General features: G+C 46.8%; 1 protein-coding gene across 2 annotated transcripts in view; it reads right to left on the reverse strand.

Annotated features, from left to right (window-relative positions):
• CRACD (capping protein inhibiting regulator of actin dynamics) overlaps positions 1-20480 on the reverse strand; it is a 196883-nt gene that overhangs the window by 161663 nt on the left and 14740 nt on the right. Inside the window, exon 1 of one of the 2 annotated variants that reach the window (XM_058667278.1) lies at positions 12567-12667. The exons of the other annotated variant lie outside the window; for it this stretch is intronic. The gene's annotated coding sequence lies outside the window, so the exon portion shown is untranslated. Of the gene's footprint in view, positions 1-12566; positions 12668-20480 lie in introns of those variants that run through there. 2 annotated transcript variants of the gene reach the window in all.

Genomic DNA, 20480 nt, shown 5'->3' on the forward strand with positions numbered 1-20480 from the left:
TACATGCTGTGTACATGCACGAAGCTAGCACTGTACCCCCCAAAATATGTGCAATGATTATGTGCCCATTACACAGAAAAAAATCAAATGAGAGGAGTTGGCACTGTGGCTCTGAGGATTAAACGGCAGCTTAGGATGCCTCACCTCCCTACTGAAGTGCCTGGGACCAAGTGCTGCCTTCACTTGCTGTCCAGCTTCCTGCTAACATGCACGCTGACTGGCAGCAGATGAAGGCTCAAGTGGTTGGATCCAACTCGTGTGGGCGCTGGGAGAATGAACCCTTACAAGGAAGACACCCTCCCCGTCGCCTTGCACGTGCGTGTTGCTCTGCTATTTAAATAGCTGAAAATTAAATTAACTTTTTTAAAAAGAAAAGAGGATTGGCAGAGAGTGTTAAAAAATTTAGCTCAGTTCCAATAGTAATGTGCCTTCTGAAGATCACACAAAGGGAAACAACACAGAATAATGATTCCAAAATGAATTAACTAAACGCTTTAAAAAAACAAAACCAAAAAACTTCCTTCTACAAGGACTATCAGAGAAGAGACACCTTTACTCGCAACCCTCAGAGTCAGATGAGGCCTTGGGGACACAGAGTAACTGAAAAGCCCATTCAGCCTCCCTCTAAAGCTGCTTTGGGAAAACCTCCAGGGCCAGGCATCGGGGCCAGCGTGGCGCCTTCAAATGGCATCCCCGCCCCCAGCAAGACAAGCTGAACGTCCCACAAAGCCAAGTTCCTTGGACTTCACTTCCTGCCACTTGCTCCACCTGCTCAGGCTGCCAACTCAGTTCTCTGGGCCCCTGCAGCCCTCCTAGAACCCCATCTGTGGGTTCTTGCCCTGGAACTCTGGGCCCCTGCAGCCCTCGTCCACGAGACCCCATCAATGGACACGGAGGGGGTGGCTGGGGGGGACACCTGGGGTCTGACACTTCCCTGCTCTGCATCCTCTCCTAAAATCCTCTCAACTCAATCAGACAATGCCAGTTTAATCTGAATGTTAAATGAAACACAAATTCACTGTCAACTTCCGAGCCAGCAGCCACAGCTTCCACTTCATTCTGTGGAACTATAAAACTTCCTGGCCCCCTCGTTTCTTGCATAAAGGCCCAAAGGGGATCCATGAAATAGACATCTAATCACCTTTCGGAATGATTTTGAGATTCATATTAGATAAAATGTGGAAAGGTAAATTCCCTTTGCAAATGGTGCTTACTAATAAGATGACAACTCTGAAGCTAATTCTGCAACTCTTCAATAACCCAGGGTGAGAAATTGGCCCTTGGAGGGTGAGGAGGGGGCTAAAATAAAGAGAAAGAAAAAGGGGGAGCAGAAAACAGAAAGGAGATGTGAAGGAAGTGATTGAGAAGAGGAACAGGGATGTGGAAAGAGGGAGACATAGGGAGCAGAGTGGAGGAGGAGGGCCAGGTGTGTGGGCGGGACCAGCAGCTCCATCAGCACCCAGGCACCTATGTACAGTAAGGGTCTGGAAAGGCTGTGAAGATACTGTACATTTGACTTGTATTTCACAAGACAGAGCCCAGACCAGCAGCCAAATCCTTCAGCTGGCACTTGGCTAAAGAAACCACTGGATCGGGCCCGGCGGCGTGGTCTAGTGGCTAAAGTCCTCGCCTTGAAAGCCCCGGGATCCCATATGGGCGCCGGTTCTAATCCCGGCAGCTCCACTTCCCATCCAGCTCCCTGCTTGTGGCCTGGGAAAGCAGTTGAGGACGGCCCAAAGCTTTGGGACACTGCACCTGCGTGGGAGACCTGGAAGAGGTTCCTGGCTCCCGGCATCGGATCGGCGCAGCATCGGCCCGTTGCGGCTCACTTGGGGAGTGAAACATCGGATGGAAGATCTTCCTCTCTGTCTCTCCTCCTCTGTGTATATCTGGCTGTAATAAAAATGAATAAATCTTTAAAAAAAAAAAAAAAAAAAAAAAGAAACCACTGGATCGAAAGCCAGTTATAGTGACTCAGTGAAAACTGGGCTTGACTTCCATCCAGCACCTTCCTAAGGGCCATTTCTCCCGGGTTGGCTTGACGCCTTTCCCACTGCTTTACAACACAGGCAGCTCCACTGGGAGCAACTGGAAAGCTCCTTCGCCCCACCTTCCCCCACCCCCAGCAGAACATGAGCCATCAGGAAAGACACAGAGGCCAAGGGAGCGATCTGGCAGTCCAGGCGTGAGTGACACAGTAGGTAAGACACCAGATGAGCCGTATTTCACTTCAGAGCACCTGGGTTCCAGTCTCCGCCCCACTCCTAATTCCAACTAATGCAGCCCCTGGGATGTAGCACGTGTGGACCAAGTACTTGAATCACTGCCCCCACATGGGAGACCTGGTTTCCGGCCCAGGGCCCTGTGCCAGCCACTGGAGGTGGTTGAGAAATGAGCTCTTTCTGGGTCCATGTCCCATGGTGTGCAAATTTGTTCTCTCTCGTGCTCTCTCCCCACCCCTCCCTCTCATTCTCTCACCCTCCCTCCCTTTCTCTCCCATATCTTCCTCTCAAATAAATTCAAATTTATCTTTAAAGTTTTTTAAAAGTCCATAAATAAACCCTCACATTTACAAAGTTCTTTTTGAAAGATACAGAAAACAGAAAAAAGAGAAAAGAAAAAAAGTGAGTCCATGGGGAGAAAATCATCTTTTCAACAAACGATGCTGGAATAACACATGGCCCCATGTGCACAGCTCAGTAATATTCCACTGTGGATATATACCACACTGTCTTTACCCAGTCACATGACCATGGGCACCAAATTTTGGCTACTGTGAACAGTGCTGCTATAAAAATGTTGGTACAGGTGTCTCTGATTCTGTGTTCAGGACTTTTGGGAAATACCAAGTAGTGGGACTGCCAGAGTATATGTCAAGTCTGTTTCCAGTGTTTTGATGGCGTTTTGGTTTTTAGGAAATATCCACACTGGTTTCAACTAACGTGCATTGCCATCAGTATGCTCTTTGTTCTCCATATCCTCACCAGCATTGATTTTCCTCTGTGTTGGATTTTAGCCTTTCTGACCAGGGTGAGCTGCCATCTCATTATGATTTAATTTACACTTCCCTGACAGTAATGTTGAGCAGTTTTACATATATTTAATGGCCACTGGTATTTCTTCTTTTCAGAGCTATTAAAGCCCTTTGTCTTTTTCTCAACTGGCTCAGTTACTTTTTGGTTAATGCTGTTGCTCACTTCCTGTGCAAGAGCTTCTGAGTTTGGTATAGTTCCTTTTGTTTAGCTTTATGCTTGCTGTCTGTGCTTTGGGGCTCTTATCCAAGAAGTCACCCCTACACCAACGTCCTAGAGTGTTTCCCTTTGTTTGCTTCCAGCAGCTCCACTGTCTCAAACGCAGGCCTTCGATCCGCCTTGAGCTGATTTTTGCACACAGAGGAGCACGGATCTGATTTCATCGCATCTGCACCATTTGTTGAAGAGACGCTTCATACTCCACTGTCTGGTTCGAGCACTTCTGTCCAAGATCACTGAGTGACTCCCGGGTTCTCCGCTCTGCTCTGTTGTCATGTACGTGGGTTTCTAATGTCAGTACCTTGCTATTTTAATTACAACTTAGAGTATACTTTGAAGCCAGGTATTGTGATCTCCAGCTTAATTTTTCTTGTTCAGGGTTACTTACGTTATTCTGGGTCTTTAGCGATTCCAAATGAGTTTAGGATTGCTTTTCCTAATTCTGTAACGAATGCTATTAATATTTTATAGGGATTGCACTGAGTCTATGGATTGCCATAGGTTGCATACCTAAAACATTTTAATGATATTGATTCTTCCAATCCATGAGCAAGAAATATCCTTCTATTTTTTATGTCCTTGATGGATTCTATGATTAACAGTCGATAATTTTCATGGTAGAGATCTTTTATTTCTTTAACTTCTTCCTAAATACCTGATTTTCTGTATGTGTACTATTGTAAACAGGACTTCTTTCCTGATCTCTGAGAGTTCATCACTGGTGTATGCTATTTTTTTAAAGGGTAAGAGGAGTTTTTAAAAATCTATTTATATTTGTTAGAAAGGCAGATTTACAGAGAAAGAGAGAGAGAGGAAGATCTTCAGTCCCCTGGTTCACTCCCAAAGTAGTTGCAACAGCTGGAGCTGAGCTGATCTGAAGCCAGGAGCCAGGAGACTCCACCAGGTCTCCCACACAGGCACAGAGTCCTAAGACTTTAGGTCATCCTCGACTGCTTTCCCAGGCCACAAGCAAGGAGCTGGAACAAAGGTGGAGCAGCCAGGATACAAACCGGTGCCCATATGGGACCCTGGCACTTGCAAGGAGAGGATTTAGCAACTAGGTTATTGTGCTGGGCCCGTATACTATTTTTTTTTTTACATTTATTTTGTAGCATCAGCTTCATTGTATTGGTTTATCAACTCTAACAACTTTCTGGTGGTATATTTAGGTTTTTTTCACGTACAACATCGTAGTATTTGAAAACATGGATAATTTTACTTCTTTTCCAATTTGATGCTCTTTATTTCTCTGTCCTCAGTTCTATACTCAATAAGAGTGATAAAAGCAGACATCCTTGTCTTGTTCCAGATTTGAGGGGAATTGCTTTTGGTTTTTCTCCACTCACTGTCTTTTATGGCCTTTATAATTCTGAGGAATGTCCTTTCTATATCTAATTTGTGGAGGACATTTCATCATGAAGGAGTGTTGAATTTATCAAACGCTTCCTCTGCATCTATTGAGATGATCACATGGACATGACGTGGTGTGAAATAAGCAAGACTCACATGTGGGAGTTAAAATTTAAAACAAGCAGTAAAAATGAATACCTTATACATTAGTATTACTGCAAATGTAGTGCCGCAAAACTTTGTTTCATAATCTTTGTCAAACCAAAGGTTAAGAATGTATATTGCTCTAGTTATATCAATCTTTGATTACTTCAAAGCTTACTGTATATGAATGAAATGGTCATTTTTCCTTTCAATTATTACTTATAACCATTGTCATATTCATAGTAAACTCAGGTCTTTTTGTTTTCAACTTGCTCAACTTATCCAGTGAAGTATTAAGCCTTTTTGGTGTAATGTAAATTTATAAATATATCATTTCCAAAACTGAAAAAAAAACCCACAAGAAAGGGAGAAGGAAGGAAAACGTGAGGGAGGGGAGAAACAGTATGTTGTAATTGTATCTATAAATCACATTGAATATGCTATAAAAACTAAAATTAAAATACAAAATAATTAAGATGATCAAGATAAAATTCAGGGGAAAAATGACATTTACCCTATCTTCCACCATATTAATTTCACCTTTCGTGGGCTGGCATAAACCTCCATCCCCAAGCGCTGGCATTCCAGATTGGCACCAGTTCATGTTCCGGCTGCCCCTCTCCCCATCCACCTCCCTGCTTACAGCCTGGGAAATCAGCAAATAGTGGATCAAAGCCTAGGAACCATCTCCCATGTGGAACACCAAGAGGAGGCTCTAGGCTCCTTGTTTCAGATCATTCCAGCTGCAGCCACTGTGTCCTTCTGGGCAGTGACCTACCAGATGAAAGTTCTATCTCTCTCTTTCTTCTCTGTGGATTTGCCGTTCCAATAAAAATAAATAAATCCTTTTTAAAAACTTCATCTTTTTGACTTAATTTTTTATATGGCACAAGATGGGTCAATCTCATTCTACCGCATGGAGTTATGTGGTTCTTGTAGCACCATTTGTTGAAAAGACTATTCTAACGCTTAAATGCAGAGCTAAAGCTATAACGCGCTTAGCAGAAAACACAGGTGAAAATCTTCATGTCAGGCAGAATCTCTTAACTATGGCACCAGAAAGACAAATGACAGATAAAAAGGGTTATATAGCAATATAAAAATTTAATGCTTCCAGGTCACCGTCAAGAATATCAGAAGGTGGGGACAAAATTTTCACACTGGTTTTCACATGCCTGAGATATACATGTCCTGCACAGGAGTGCTTCAGTTCAAGTTCTGGCTTGGCTTCCAATTTCAGCTTCTTCCTAAAGCACACTGTGGGAGCTGGCAGACGATGGAGGTCCCTGCCACCCTGGTGAGCGATGCAGACTGAGTCCCAAGCTCCAGGCTGCCAGGCCCTGACTGCCAATGCAAACACTTCAGGAAAGAAGCAGTACATGGCAGATTGAGCACTCTATTTCTCCCCCAACCCCAAATATTTATCACTGCATTTCAAACAAAATTTAAAAAAAAATAAATAAAAATTACAAAACAAAATGAGAATACAACTCACAATGCAGAAAATATTTTCAAAGAATACATATGCTAAAGGACTTGTATCTAGAATACATAAAGATGTCTCACAACTCAGTAAGTAGCCCAATTTAAAAATGAGCAAGGGCTCTGAAAAGACATTTCTTCCAATATGATGTACGATTGACCAAAGCATGGTCAAAATCACGATGAGAGAGCAGCTTACGCCCACCAGGATGGCTGCAGTCAAAGTAAAGACACGGAGATACAGAACCCTGGCACACCTCTGATGAGCATGTGGAATGGCTCAGCTGCTAGAGAAATGTAGCCACTTCTCAAAGTAGTACTACATTTCCCACACAGTCCAGCAATTCTACTCCTAAGTAGGTATATATCAGAGAGATTCAATAAAAATACACACAAAAAAACGTGTACACAGAAGTCCATTATTCATGACAGCTAAAAAATGAAAACCACCCAAGTTCCCATTAAGAGGTCAGTGGATAAACATAACCTGTCTTTTACACATGATGAAAGGGTCACTCCCCAGTAAAAAGGGGCGAAGTGCTCATGCACGTTAGGAAGTAGAGAAAACCTTGAAACATTTTTAAAGATTTGCTTATTTGAAAGGCAGAGTGACATAGGGATAGACAGAGAAATAAGAGATCTCCTAAAACACTGCGCTGAGTGAAAGAAGCCAGCAGACACAAGTGACCACATGGTGACGTCACACGAGCGTGTGCAATGTCGGAGTAGCAGATCCACTAAAGCAGAGAGTAACAGTCTCCGGAGTTTAGGGGGGCCGCTGCAGCAGCTTCTTTTAAAAATGATTTTTTTTAAAAAAGCTCTGGAATCAGAGAGCTGTTTGGTTGCATAAGTCCTTGGATATAGACTGAATCATATGCTTTCACAGGGTGCATGTTACAATACGTGAATCGTGTCTCAACAAAGTGTGGGGTTTTTTTTAAGATGAAGATATGTGAAGGGCCCAAAGTGCATTTATTCTGTACTCCTGCTTGCTAGTAGATATGAAGCCACACTGCAAAGAACTCTTCATTTCTGCAAACTTTCTGTCACTATTACCAACTCCAGTGAATTATCTTCAAGTTCAAAACCGTAAAGGAGGAGGCAGTACTGCAGCACAGCCAGCGAAGCCACCACCTGAGAAACCAACATCCCATATGGGTATCAGTTCGTGTCCCAGCTCCTCTACTTCCAATTCAGTTTCCTGCTAAAGCACTTGGGAAAGCAACAGAAAATGGCCCAAGTGTTTAGGCTCCTGCACCTACATTGGGAGACCAAGAAGCAGCTCCTGGTTTCTGGCTACAGGTCAACCCAGCTCTGACCACTGCAGTCATGCAGCAAGTGGGTCAGCAGATGGAAGATTTTCTTCCTTTTTCAAACACCATGTGGAGTGGGAGGTGATGGGCATTTGGTACAGTAGTTACAATACTGCTTAGGACACTAACATTGTTACCAGAGTGCCTGTACTCAATCCTGAGCCCTCATCGAATTCTAACTTGGTCCAATGTATCCCCAGGGAGGTGGCGGAGCATGGCTCCAGAGCTTAGATGCCCTGGCTTTCAGATATATATAAATAAATTAATTTAAAAATCATCTTCAAAAGATTTCTTTAAAATAAACTGTGGGTATACACATATATGCTAGAAATAGAAAACTAGGCATTTACTTATTCACCCAGAGTTTTAATGAACTTTAAGGCAGACCTTATAGAAAGTCTTAAAAAAAAACTTATGAGAGGCCACAGAGAGGGTGTGATTTCTGTGTCCTACTCTACAGACCTTAGTCACACCTCAGGCTTCATTTAGATGCAAATCCTCCAACTCTGAAATCCACCAGAAAGAAATCCAACACGTGCTAACACCAACTGTAAGTCACAACATATTAAAGCAGCACCCAGGACCGCCCTCTGACAAGGTAAATACAGTTTTAGATGGAAGAAGAAAGGTCAAGGTGAAAGGACTGATGACCCATTGCCATCACCCTAGGAAACTCATGCTTTTCAGCCATGACAGAAAACACCTGCCTGAAAAGCTACAGGTCCCCACAGGCACACATCACTGTTATCAACTCTTACCTGGTGGGCGATCAATTTTCTCTCTCCCTGGGTGTAAGGATAAATTCATCCTAGCGCAAAACCAAACAAACCAACCAACAAACAAACAAACAAAGTTGAAAGGAATAAAAGTCTAAACCTGAAGAAGGTTGAGGCTGTCATGGCTAGTAGACTAACTATTTTAATTCAGATAATAATACCAGCAGGAACGAACATTAAAGGTCTTTGTACCAGTTCTAAGCAAGAAATGACAACAAATGTCAAATGGGCTATGTCAGTCCCAACACACCATCTCTGTCAGCAGGGCTTTCCCAGGCCAGGTGCCAGTCAAACAGAAGGTCTGCTGCCTCCACACACGCACCCACACCCACGCTGCTCTTCCCTAAACCTAACCAGCAGGCAGCACAGGTGGGAAAGGCTGCCCAGGACAGAAATGAACAGGAGGCTGGTCACACTGAACTGCCCGTCTGCAGCAGCAGCAGCGACGCAGGCTCAGCACCCACACGTGTCCCGGGATCATGCCACAGCAGCAGGAAGAGGCAGGGCAGTGCGTCGCTCAGGTCGAGAACAAACTCAGGGGTGGTGTGGGAGACATGGGAACGGATGAGGCCCCAGCCAAGGAGAGAGGAAGAAGAGGTCGCAGGCCAAGCACAAGATGGGGAAGGTTTGGAATTGAGGAGGAAGAGCGCATGCGCAGCGGGAATGGAGGCGGCTGGACACAAGGCTCAGGAGAGAATGAGGAAGGCAGGGCTGGCAGGCAGGCAGCTGGAACCAGGACACAAACCAGCCCGGGCCACAGCCAAAGGGTTTCTTTGCTTGTTTGTTTGTTTTCTTTCTACTGACTCTTGGAACACATGACTCCACTTCCTTATCTGTAAAACGAATGAGTAGGATTAGAAAATAACCATTAACTAATACTAATTTTGTTAGATTGCTCACCCATCACATGTAGGGCTGTGGCTAAGCTTGAATACACAGTAACAAGTTAATTAAGCCCCTTCTAGTTCCGACCTGCCACTATTTGAAAGAGTCTATAGCTCTAATTGATTCTAATTCCTCCTTTGATCTGCGAGATCCATTCTCTGGAAGAGAGGAAAGGAGCTAGAAGCAGGTTCCTGGCCGCTCCTGTACTGCTCTGGCAGCTGTCCAGGACTCCTTCTGAAATGGTCCTCCCTATCCTGTCTTCCTCCCTTGGAATGAAACAGGCCCTGGGTGCAAGTCCCCTGAGCCCAGGACAGTTACACTGCTAAGTCCTTTTCCATATTTGAATGGTGAAACAGAGACCTCCTTGTACAACGGTGCTCTAGCTTGATGTGTGACCAAACTGCAACCTAAGCTAAGAGTGCACCCTTGTAACCAATCAGAGGCTGCAGGCTGCCAAATCACAACCTTATAAGGAAAATGCCACCTGCAGCCAATCAGGTCATTTCTATAGTCACTGCCTTTCCTCTGGCTGTAAATGCAATCCCGTTCATGGGACGCAACTGAGCATCCTGTAACAATCTTGCTCTGGAGGCTGCTTGGTTCTAGAACCTTTTCTTAGTTAAATGAGCTTTACTGAACTTATCTCAGTGTCTTTTTCCATTGTACAAAATCAAAGTTAACTGAATACTTTAAATGCAGGAAGCTTCTACCTCAATAGATATTTTTCCCCCTTTCATACTGAGAGAGAAACAGTCAGTGCCTACTTCCAAACTTATGCTAGAATGGGCTCACTAGTTGGCCTCTCTCAAGTCTCCAGACCCATCCCTCTGCACACAGCAACACCGTACACCAAAGATGATCCGTTCTCTACGCACTCCCCCATGTCAGGGCACTCATCTTCACTGCTTAAAGACCACCTCTGTACAATCATCTCTCAACGTTCCTTCTCCAGCCAGGAAGACCCTGAAATCTAGCCTCACTTGCCATCCCAGGGTCTGTACAGTGATGTCCAACAGACATTCACATTAGCCTCCCAGGACAAACACCCACAAATGCGTGGCTTTAAACAATGAATTAATTATCTCAATTATGGAAGCCAGAGTCCAATACAGGTGTCAGCGGGGCCACACTTTCTCCCAAGTCTCCAGGACAGGATCCCTCCTTGTCTCTCCCAGCTCACAGGCTCCTGCCAGTCCTGGCGTCACATCCACCCCCGCCTCAATTTTACATGGCCTTCCCCATCACGTGTGCTGCTGAGTCCACTTCTCTTCTTACTCGGACAGCAGTTGCAGGTGTAGGGCCCATCCTAAATCCAGCAGGATTTCATTTCAAGACATTAATTTGCATCTTCCAAGACCCATTTCCAAACTCCAAGTGCCAAGCAGACATGACCTTGGGAGGGGCCACTATTCAGTCCACTCCAGCATCTCTGACTGCCCCAAACCAACCCCTGATCTCGCCACACAGAATCTATTCTGTTAGCCTTCCCACCTCAGATCGGGCAAAAACTTTGGGAGTCATCCTTGAATGTGCTTCCTCTCTCACCCCACATCCAAACTGCAAGTGCTGCCAATACTGGCTCTACTTCAACACTCACCAGAACCTGGTATGTCTTCATCACTCACTCCAGCCCGAGCAAACGCTTCCATTGCAGGCGGGAGAACAGCTGGCCCACGGCCTGTGTAAGGCCCACAAAACCCTCTTGTCTGCTCCCCACCACAGGTGACCATAGGTAGGACTTGAAATTCAAGACATCTATAGCAGTTTAATTTTGTTAACATTTTTTAAAAGACTAATTTATTTGAAAGCAGAGTTACAGGGAGAAATAGGAAGGGAGGTAAAGAGGGAGGAAGAGAAGGAAAGGAGGGAGAGAGGAAGGGAGGAAGGGAAAGAGAATATTAATGAATATGAATATTTCATCCACTGGTTCACACCCCAAATGGCCACAACGGCCAGAGCTGGGCCAACATGAAGCCAGAAGCTTCCTCTGGGTCTCCCACATGTGTTTAGGAGCTCAAGCACTCAGGCCATCTTCCACCACTTTCCCTGGTGCATCAGCAAGCAACTGAATTGGAAGTGGAGCAGCCTTACCCGCTATGCCACAGCACTGGCCTCTGTTGGTTAATTTTCTTTAATGTTCATTTTTATTAGAAAGGCAAACTTTACAGGCAAGAGATATTGAGAGATCTTCCATCCCTTGGTTAACTCCCCAAATGGCCACAATGGCTGGAGCAGAGCAGAGCCAGAAGCCAGGTACAGGGTCCCAACACTTTGGGCCATCCTCTACTGCTTTCTCAGGCCACAAGCAGGGAGCTTGATGGGAAGTGGAGCAGCTGGAACATGAACCATCACCTACATGGGATCCCGGCACTTACAAGGCAAGGATTTACCTAATTGAGCCATCGCACTGGGCCTGCAGGTTAATTTTTAAGTTGATAATTTTGTATGCCTTATGAATGTTATTATAAATATCCAAGTAGCCTCTGGCCAAAAAAACACTTCCACATCCCTGTTCTAAATAAACAGCCACCCAGCTTTTATGCATGCTCCTCCAGCAAGTTTTCAATGCAGGAGTGAACTTTGAAAGTACATGTCAGATCGCTTCACTCAGAGGCCTCATATCCCCATCGGCAGTTGGAGTCCTTCCAAGGTCCACAGGCCCCACACATCTCATCCGACCTCCTCGCACCATCCCTCCCTGCTCTCAGCTCCCGCTGCAGCGACTGCTCACTGCCACTCTGACACAGTAGTGTCCCCATCACCACCCTTCCCACCTGCAGACTCCCTGGATCCTCCTCTGCTTTAACCTGCACTCCTGGATCATGACCTAAAACACTCCACAGTCCCCGTACTTGCTTGCTCATTGTCTGCTTCCTTTGCCACACATGGAATGTGACTGTCAGCATAGGAGCTCAGTATGCCTGTTCACTGTGGCTCTTCTGGGATCCAAAGTGACTTCCAGCACATAGTAGCTACTCAATAAAGACTTTTAAAAATTCATTTCATTCTCCTTTTGTCATATTCTTTCATCTTATTTTGTTAATGTCTGTTACAGGGGTGAGGGGCTGGGGATCGTAGACCCATGTGGACCACAGGTAGGGATGGAGAATGACAGATATGTCCGGGGCTGGCGGAGACGGGGGTGTGGTAGGGGTGGGGCAGGGGTACACTGCTTCTGGTTGTCAGACTACCTTGGTGTCAGGGGACAGAGATGGTCTCCTGAATCTGCCACAGGGGCCTCAGCAGCGGAAAGCACACCCTGGGGGTGTTAGTTAAGTGGTCATTGCACAAGAAGTGAACTAATCCATCTGTCCTCCAAGGGTCTCTCTGGATAAGTTTTAAGACCTGTTGGTTGTCTGTTCTACCTCAGACTGTCCATGGGCCCAGGTGCTTTCTGATGAACTTGGCTGGAAGAGTTGCACAACTTGCTTTGTTTTGCCACCGTTTGAAGAGGTACTTGAGGTGTCTTGTTGGGTTAAAGAAGCTGGTTGCCTTGTCTTTAATGTGCATCTCTAATCAGTAACGGGTGGCCGGGTCTCGCAGCATAAGCTCCACAGTCGGAACACATGCCTATGGGATGTCCCCAGGGTCCGGAATCCTGTCGGTCTAAGGTACTCATGCAATTCACACAACTCAAACTCACCGCCAGCCCTGGTTCTCGTGCCCCTGGTAGAGGTTGTGGGGAAGCTCTCCAGGACCCTTCCAGGCTGGCCATCAGCCCCAGATACTTTGAACAGTTTTCCACAACCTAAAGGGAAAAAAGGCCTACCTGGCCAGGCACACTTCTGGAAAGACAGCCGCCGACGCGCATGCGCGCCCTTTCCCGCCCAGGGGATTATGGGTATTTCCCAGAAGCCACGGGGGCGGGAGGACAGGCCAGGATAAGGCCGCGTGGGCTCCCCATCACACCAAAGGTGCCCCGTGGGGACATGGAGGGCTCGGGTCCAGAAGCTCCCAGGCCATCTCCAATCTTTCTCAGTCCTACCATATCCAGCCTGTTAGGTCGTCCGCCGCCACAGCCACTGCCGTAGACAGGACGCCCAACCTCACAGACTTCCTGCGTCTCTGAGAGCAGGGGTCACCTCAGACACCCAACCTCACAGACTTCCGGTGTCTCTGGGGGCGGCGGTCCCCTCACACACCCGCCACCTCAGACACCCTCCACCACCAGACCAGCATGCCCAACCTCACAGGTTTCCGGGGTCTCTGGGGGCGGCGGGCACCTCAGACACCCACCACCACCGCCGGTGGACAGATGAAGCTGCGGTTGATGGTTCTGGTGCAGCGGGACAAAGCGGCTCCAGGTGAGAAGCCCAGGACGCAGGAGACAAGAAACCTCAAGGCCTTCCGAGACAAGACAGCCCCTTCAGGCTCTCCCTGCGGCAGCCACGTGAGCAAAGGAGAGGAAAGGAGACAGGTGTCTGCAGGCAGGGGAGTACAGTCTGGATATATTTCCTACTAATAGGTGAAGCCTAAGGTGATTTGAGAAGGGAAAGGACCAACCAGAAGAAGGGACTTCATGTTAAGCCAAAGTTCCTGAGGAAGTGGAGACAACTAGAGTAAAAAGAACGAGCAGAACAAGGCTGCGGGAAAAGGCAGACGTCCACAGTCACACGGAAGAGCTGGATGACCCTCAGGTGAGGCAGCGTGCACGAAAGCACGAGGGCTGTGTCCCGGTCCACGCCACGGTCAGTTATCTTCAGGCCGGCATCTGCCAAGGTGGCGGGCAGGCACAAGATCCAGAGAAAACCTGAGATGATGGGGTGATCTGTGAAAACTACCTGAGTTTAAGAAGAGCAAGTTCGGCTCTGGCGAGGTGGCCTAGCGGCTAAAGTCCTCGCCTTGCCCATGCCGGGGTCCCATAGGAGGGCCGTTCTAATCCCCGCAGCCCTGCTTCCCATCCAGCTCTGATTTTGAAATCTGACTTTGCAATAAAAGTAAATAAATATTTTAAAGAAGAAGAAGAAGAGAAAGTTCCTGCTTAGTTTGTTGAGCAAAGCCAGAGGCTAAGTCCTCAGGAAAAGTTGTGAAGTATCTGCTTTGAAAACTGTACATCCTCAGTGCACACGCCATGGCACAGGCACTCTCTGCAGCTTCCAGCTGATGCGCACCTAGGAGGGAACAGGCAAAGGCACGGGGAGCTGGGTTCCTGACGGCGGTGTGCGAGAGCCGAGCTCAATCCACAGCTGCCAGCTGCAGCTCTGCCCCGGCTGCTGCCGCCACGTAGGAGTGGAGAAGGCAATGCCCCTCTACCTCTAGCCCGGCCTCTCGTTCGTTCCTGGACGCTTGCTCTCATCGTCTCGCCACACCACCCCGCCTCGCTTTCAAAAAAATAATTTTTAAAGAAATATTTGTTCATGGAGCCTACCTACCTTGAGAATGAAAGTAGATAAAAACAGGATAATGATATGTTGGGAATATAGCAATGGGTTAAAAAGTAATAATGGCATTCAGAAAGCTAGCACTGTAAGTAAATGGCGGAGTTGAAAGACAGACTTGGGGCCTGGCGGCGTGGCTTAGTGGCTAAAGTCCTCGCCTTGAAAGCCCCGGGATCCCATATGGGCACCGGTTCTAATCCCGGCAGCTCTACTTCCCATCCAGCTCCCTGCTTGTGACCTGGGAAAGCAGTTGAGGACGGCCCAAAGACTTGGGACCCTGCACCCGTGTGGGAGACCTGGAAGAGGTTCCTAGTTCCCGGCATCGGATCGGCGCGCACCAGCCCGTTGCGGCTCACTTGGGGAGTGAAACATCGGATGGAAGATCTTCCTCTCTGTCTCTCCTCCTCTCTGTATATCCGGCTTTCCAATAACAATAATAAAATCTTTAAAAAAAAAAAAAAGAAAGACAGACTTGGAGGGGAAAGGTCCAGTTTGAGGGTTTAGTTCAGAACTCCACGGTACACAAGTAGGTGGATTTGATTCTGACAAGTTCCCAGTTCAGTCCTGAATCCTGTAGGTTTGATATTTAAACAATGTCGAGCTACCCAGAGATTTTAATGAAATAAGCTAAAACCAGAGGGTTTGAATCCCTTCAGACAGGAAACATTCTTACTATTTTCTCTACACACACACACACACACACACACACACACACGGTAGGTAGGCAGGCTGAAATTCTTATTAAACCATTCTTAGCTCTTGGACATATGCTGCATATTCATCACAGCTGAAGGCAGACAGCCAGAAAATACTCTCAAGCTAAGTACACAAATAGCTCATTTCTTTTATATGGAAATATTATTTGGTATAATAAAACTCTGAGATATCCTCTGAGGAAATACCTGTTTCCTTATTACCATTTTGGAGTTTTTTAAGGTTTATCTTTTTGTTTTGTTTTGTTTTTGTTTTTTTAGAGAGGCAGATATACAGAGAGGAGGACAGAGATCTTTTGTCCAGTGGTTCACTCGCCAAGTGGTTGCAACGGCTAGAGCTGAGTCAATTCGAAGCAAGCAGCCAGGAGCTTCTGCAGGGTTTCCCATGTGGGTGCAGGGTCCCAAGGCTTTGGGCCATCCTTGACTGCTTTCCCAGGCCACAAGCAGGGAGCTGGATAGGAAGCGGGGCTGCTGGGATTAGAACTGGCAACCATATGAGATCCCAGCACTGCAAGGTGAGGACTTTTGCCACTAGGCTGTCACACTGAGCCCTCCTGATTACCATTTCTAAGTACTAGGGTTCCCTAACCAATAAAATATAAGTATTATATTGTGAGATACTACTTACAAATAAGATAGCATAAGAAAGTCACATACAAGGCATGCTGTTGTGTCCTTCAGGTTAAGCTGCCATTTGAGATGCCAACACCTCATACGAGTACCAGGTTCAAGTCCTGGCTGCTCTACTTCCATTCCAGCTCCCTGCTGATGCACCTGGTGGAAAGGCAGCAGATGTTGGCCCAAGTACTTGAGTCCCTGCCATCCACCCGGGGGACCCACATGGAACGTCCAGGCTCCTGACTTTGGTCTGCCCCATCCCTGACCATGGCGGCCATTCACAGTGAACCACAGATAATATCTGTCTCCACTTCTATCTATACTTCTACCTTTCAGCTACTTTTTTTTTAAATTCACATACATACCACATATTTACATACATTAAAAAGCCAATAACCACAAGATTATTCCAGTAAAGCAGTGTTATGACATTGTTACTGGTTTACGAACTGGCAAGACTGAGTTGCATCTGAGAACAATTCTTGTTTTCATGAAAACACAATTTCCACCCAAATCTGCACTGGTGGATCTCTGTGCAACACTGGGGTCAAGGCAGGGATCCACTCCTGGAACTGCAAGTCACCAACCCCTCTCCGGGGGGAGGGAGGGGTGCAGGAACAGCTGTATTCGGCTCCGATGGTAACCTGCTTGTCAATGCTAATTCTGCAACCCGCTGCAACTGGAGTTGAACTGATTGGTCCCCCAAAGCAGGGCTCTCTCTGCACGGCTCCCCTCACTTACAGACATACCTCTGTACCTCTACAGATTAAGTTCCCAGTGTCTATACAGTCTCAACTTTATAATGCATTTGTTCAGTTTTGTTTTGGTTTGATTTACTAAAATTAAAGATAAGCAATGATCCACTAACAACACGCTATTTTCCTCAGGCCCCTCTTCCGTAACACTTCAGAAAGATGATTTCCTGAAAATCATACTGCAAGGTTTTTTTGCTTACTTACTCAGCTTTACATACTACCACAAAGAAGTCTTTGCCAGATTTTGAGAATCAAAATGGATGTGTGGGTGTTTTCTTGCCGTCACCCTAAATACAGGTTTGGAGATCGCTGCTATAAAGGCCATTTTTTTTCTCATTTTGACAACAAAAGCCACACGCACACCACCACAGCTTCAGGATATAATCAGACAATGGCTACTGCAGTCAAAAAGGCGAGTTTCTGCAGAAAGTTGGCTACAGCAGTTGTAAACAGAACATTTATAATGAAGCACACTCTGTAGGTGGTACTGTGACACATACAAGAAACAGCCAGGATAAAACATGGCTGCTTACTCACCACACCAGCCTGAACTAAGGGCACACCAGGACTCAACCCCAGGAAACAGACAATTAGCACAGAAGGAGTGAGGACAGGGAGAAGCAGGGAAACACCACGGGTGGAACGCCAAGGCTGATGAACCCAACTAAACACGACACAGTCCTGGAAAGCAAGAGGACACACACACAGCTCTGCAGCTCCACGCCACGGAAGGCGTCCTGGCTGCCAGGGGCCTTGTCGCTCAGCATGCATACATGGACTGTCCCCCAGACTCAGTTCACCTTGTCTTCTCCTGGGGAACTTCATCAAAAACTAGCAGTAATTACCACCTATCTGAACAATTGCATTTGTATTTGCTGCTATCTTATAATCCTTTGCACATTCACATCTAGCTAAGTATCATAGTTAAGAAACTTGTGACCTCTCCATAAAGTGGGAACTTTGCAAATCATCTATCAGGCATCAGATGACCAGAAAACATGAAGTACTCCTACAGCGACAGGAGCTGTGGCACAGTGGATCAAGTCACTGCCTGCAACACTGGCATTCCATATGGGCGACTGCGCTTGTCCAGTTGTCAAAACATGAAGATAACCAAAATGGTCACACACAGATAAAAGGATTGGTTATGCGCAATACACATATGATGGTATCTCATTCAATCATAGAAATGTATAAGCATGATCCGTGCTTACAACTATTCTATGATCTCCTGTAGATGAGATACCTGGAATAAGCGGATTCATGGTGATGAACAGTAGGACAGATATTACTACCAGGAGCTAGAAGGATTGGGGATTTCCTGGTCATGGTGATGGAAAAGTTCTGGAAACCGACGGTGGTTATGGATGTTACAAGACTGTGAAGGCACCGACCACCAATGAACTGTAACACTTAATGGCTCCATTTTATGTTTTCCTTATTTTACCACAATAAAAAAAAATTAGGTGTTGAAGGAAAATACCAGAATACTGAAAATTCAGATACAGTAAATGAACCAAACACGACCATGACCTGCAACCTTTTTTTTTTTTATAATCTATTTTATTGTGTTGTTGTTGACAATCTTTACATAGTTAATTACAGTTAAAGAAAGAAAAAGAAAAGAAAAAAAAAAGGTTCAGGGGGATAGGGAAGTGGGTAATACTATTATGTCCATATTGTTTCCATCTTGTATCTGAGGTAAAGGGGGATATTGAGGGAGAAGCCCCACCCGGTTTCCCGCCCACCCCGAGTCCCGGATGTGGGGCATGCTCTGAGATATGTGCTCAAGTGGTGTTAATAGTTCTCCAGTTATGAATCGCTGCCAGTTTCGCTCGATGAGATCGTCCACTGATTGATATGATCCATCATAAAGTCTCCGTTTGCCCCATTTTTCGCTGCTAACATATAGCTGAGATGAATGATTGATCTGCTCTGTCTTCTGTCTTTTCTTGATTAGAGTTCTGAGTCCAGCAGTTCGATTGGGGAGATCTCCAAAGAAACTTTGAGGTATTCCCAGACTAGTTTCTTGCATGTTCTAGCAAGCACAGGGCCCGGCACAGTCCATCACCCCGATCAGCTGGTGGTTGCAATTGCTGGGTTGGTTCTGTTTTCAGTCCCGAGTTGCACCGGAACCAATGGGTGTTGCAGTCCAGTCTGGTTCTGCCCAGCACGTACTCGGCCCTCACACTAACCAGTGGGAGCTGCAGCCTAGTTGGGGCGACCCACGATAACCCACACCAGGCCCGCCCCCTACCCTGGTTTGCCAGTATGTGTAGCAGAAGACCAGTCTGTCCCCCATCCCATTTGGCTCTGGCACTTGTCAATGGGTATTAAAGCTTAGTTCTATCTAACCAACTCAACCATCCAGCCCTCATGGGTGTTGTTGAGTGCCTCTCTATCTAGCCATCCCAGCCCCCGTCCTAGTTTTCATGCCCTCCCACGGGACTAGTGACCCAAGAAGGGGGAACCCACTTTTTCCCTCCCAGGTCTCTCTGTCCCGGTTTATGCACTCTTTAGGTGGTTCTGTGATTTAACTTGACAGAATTAGTCCCCAGTGCCAGCTTCTGCTGCTATGCCCAAACATCCCTCACCCACTCTAATTTATGCTTGCACCAGCAGGAATAATCAGCCCAGCCTGGCTTTTCCCTGATCTATTCCACATGCAGCACACAGGTGTTGTAGCCTTGCATAGTCTAGTCTGTCTCTATCCCAGCCCATGCTCTCCGGTGGGAGTTGCTGTCCGGCGAGGGAACCAGCCCCTTAATCCCCCCACCAGTTCTGCCCCTCCCTTCCTTCATGGATCTCACGTGTGCTGGTTGGGTGCTGCATTCATATCCAGTACAGGCAACCACGCCCTGGCATTCCATAATGTGTACTGGTTTTGTCGCGACCAAACCTGGCTCATCCCACACTCTGATCTGGTGATCGGATTTGCCAGTGGGTGATATGGACTGATTCAGCCTAGTCTGCTCCTGACCCATGCTGAATGTGTGCCAGTGGGTAACTTTCCATGGCCTATTCTGGACTGTTTCCTATCATGCTTCTTGCGCTTACCTGCAGGGACTGTGTCCTGCCAGAGGAGTTGCCCAGGCTCCTCCATCAGAACCCCTCCCAATGGCAGGTTTTGCGCATGCCAGGGGGTCCTTGAGCTAACCCAACTCAGTTCACCTCCTGTCCTAGCAGGAACAGTGGCTTTTCCTGGCTGGCTTTCACCCCATTCTGGTTCTTGTTGTTGGATGTTTCAGCCCGGCCATGGCTTGTCCATACCCACATACAGCTCACGCATGGCTCAGTAGGGGGTTGAGACCCAGCCTAGTCAGTCCCACATCTACCCTCTGGTTCTCCATGACACCAGATGGTGTTGGGGTCTGAACTGGCCTGGTGCATCCAATCCCAGCCCACACTAGTGCCTCGGGTGACTGCAACTGTTTCCTAGATAGAACGCAGCTCCAATTCTAGCACATACGCCCCTTGGTGGGAACCTCAACCTAGTTAGGGTGTCCCGTTACCTCCCCGATTGGGCTTGTTCCTAGCTGTAAATCATGCATCTGCCCGTGGTTGCTCTGAGGACCAGTAGGTGCAAGAGCCTAGCTCGGTATGACCTGTGTTCCATGCTGGTTTCCAGTTTTGCTTGTAAACAAAGGTTTGCTCAGTCCTGCCCAGTACATTACGTTCCATTACCAATTTACACATTTTGGAGCTACTATGCCCTGCTAGTCTGACCCCCAGATCTGGACGGCGTGTTCACCAGTGGGAGCTATGACTCACCAGGGGAGCTTCCCAAGTACCTCCACTTGATCCACTCCCAAACC

The sequence above is a fragment of the Ochotona princeps genome, chromosome 7 (assembly GCF_030435755.1).
Source record: "Ochotona princeps isolate mOchPri1 chromosome 7, mOchPri1.hap1, whole genome shotgun sequence".
In the NCBI taxonomy this organism is placed as follows: domain Eukaryota; kingdom Metazoa; phylum Chordata; class Mammalia; order Lagomorpha; family Ochotonidae; genus Ochotona; species Ochotona princeps.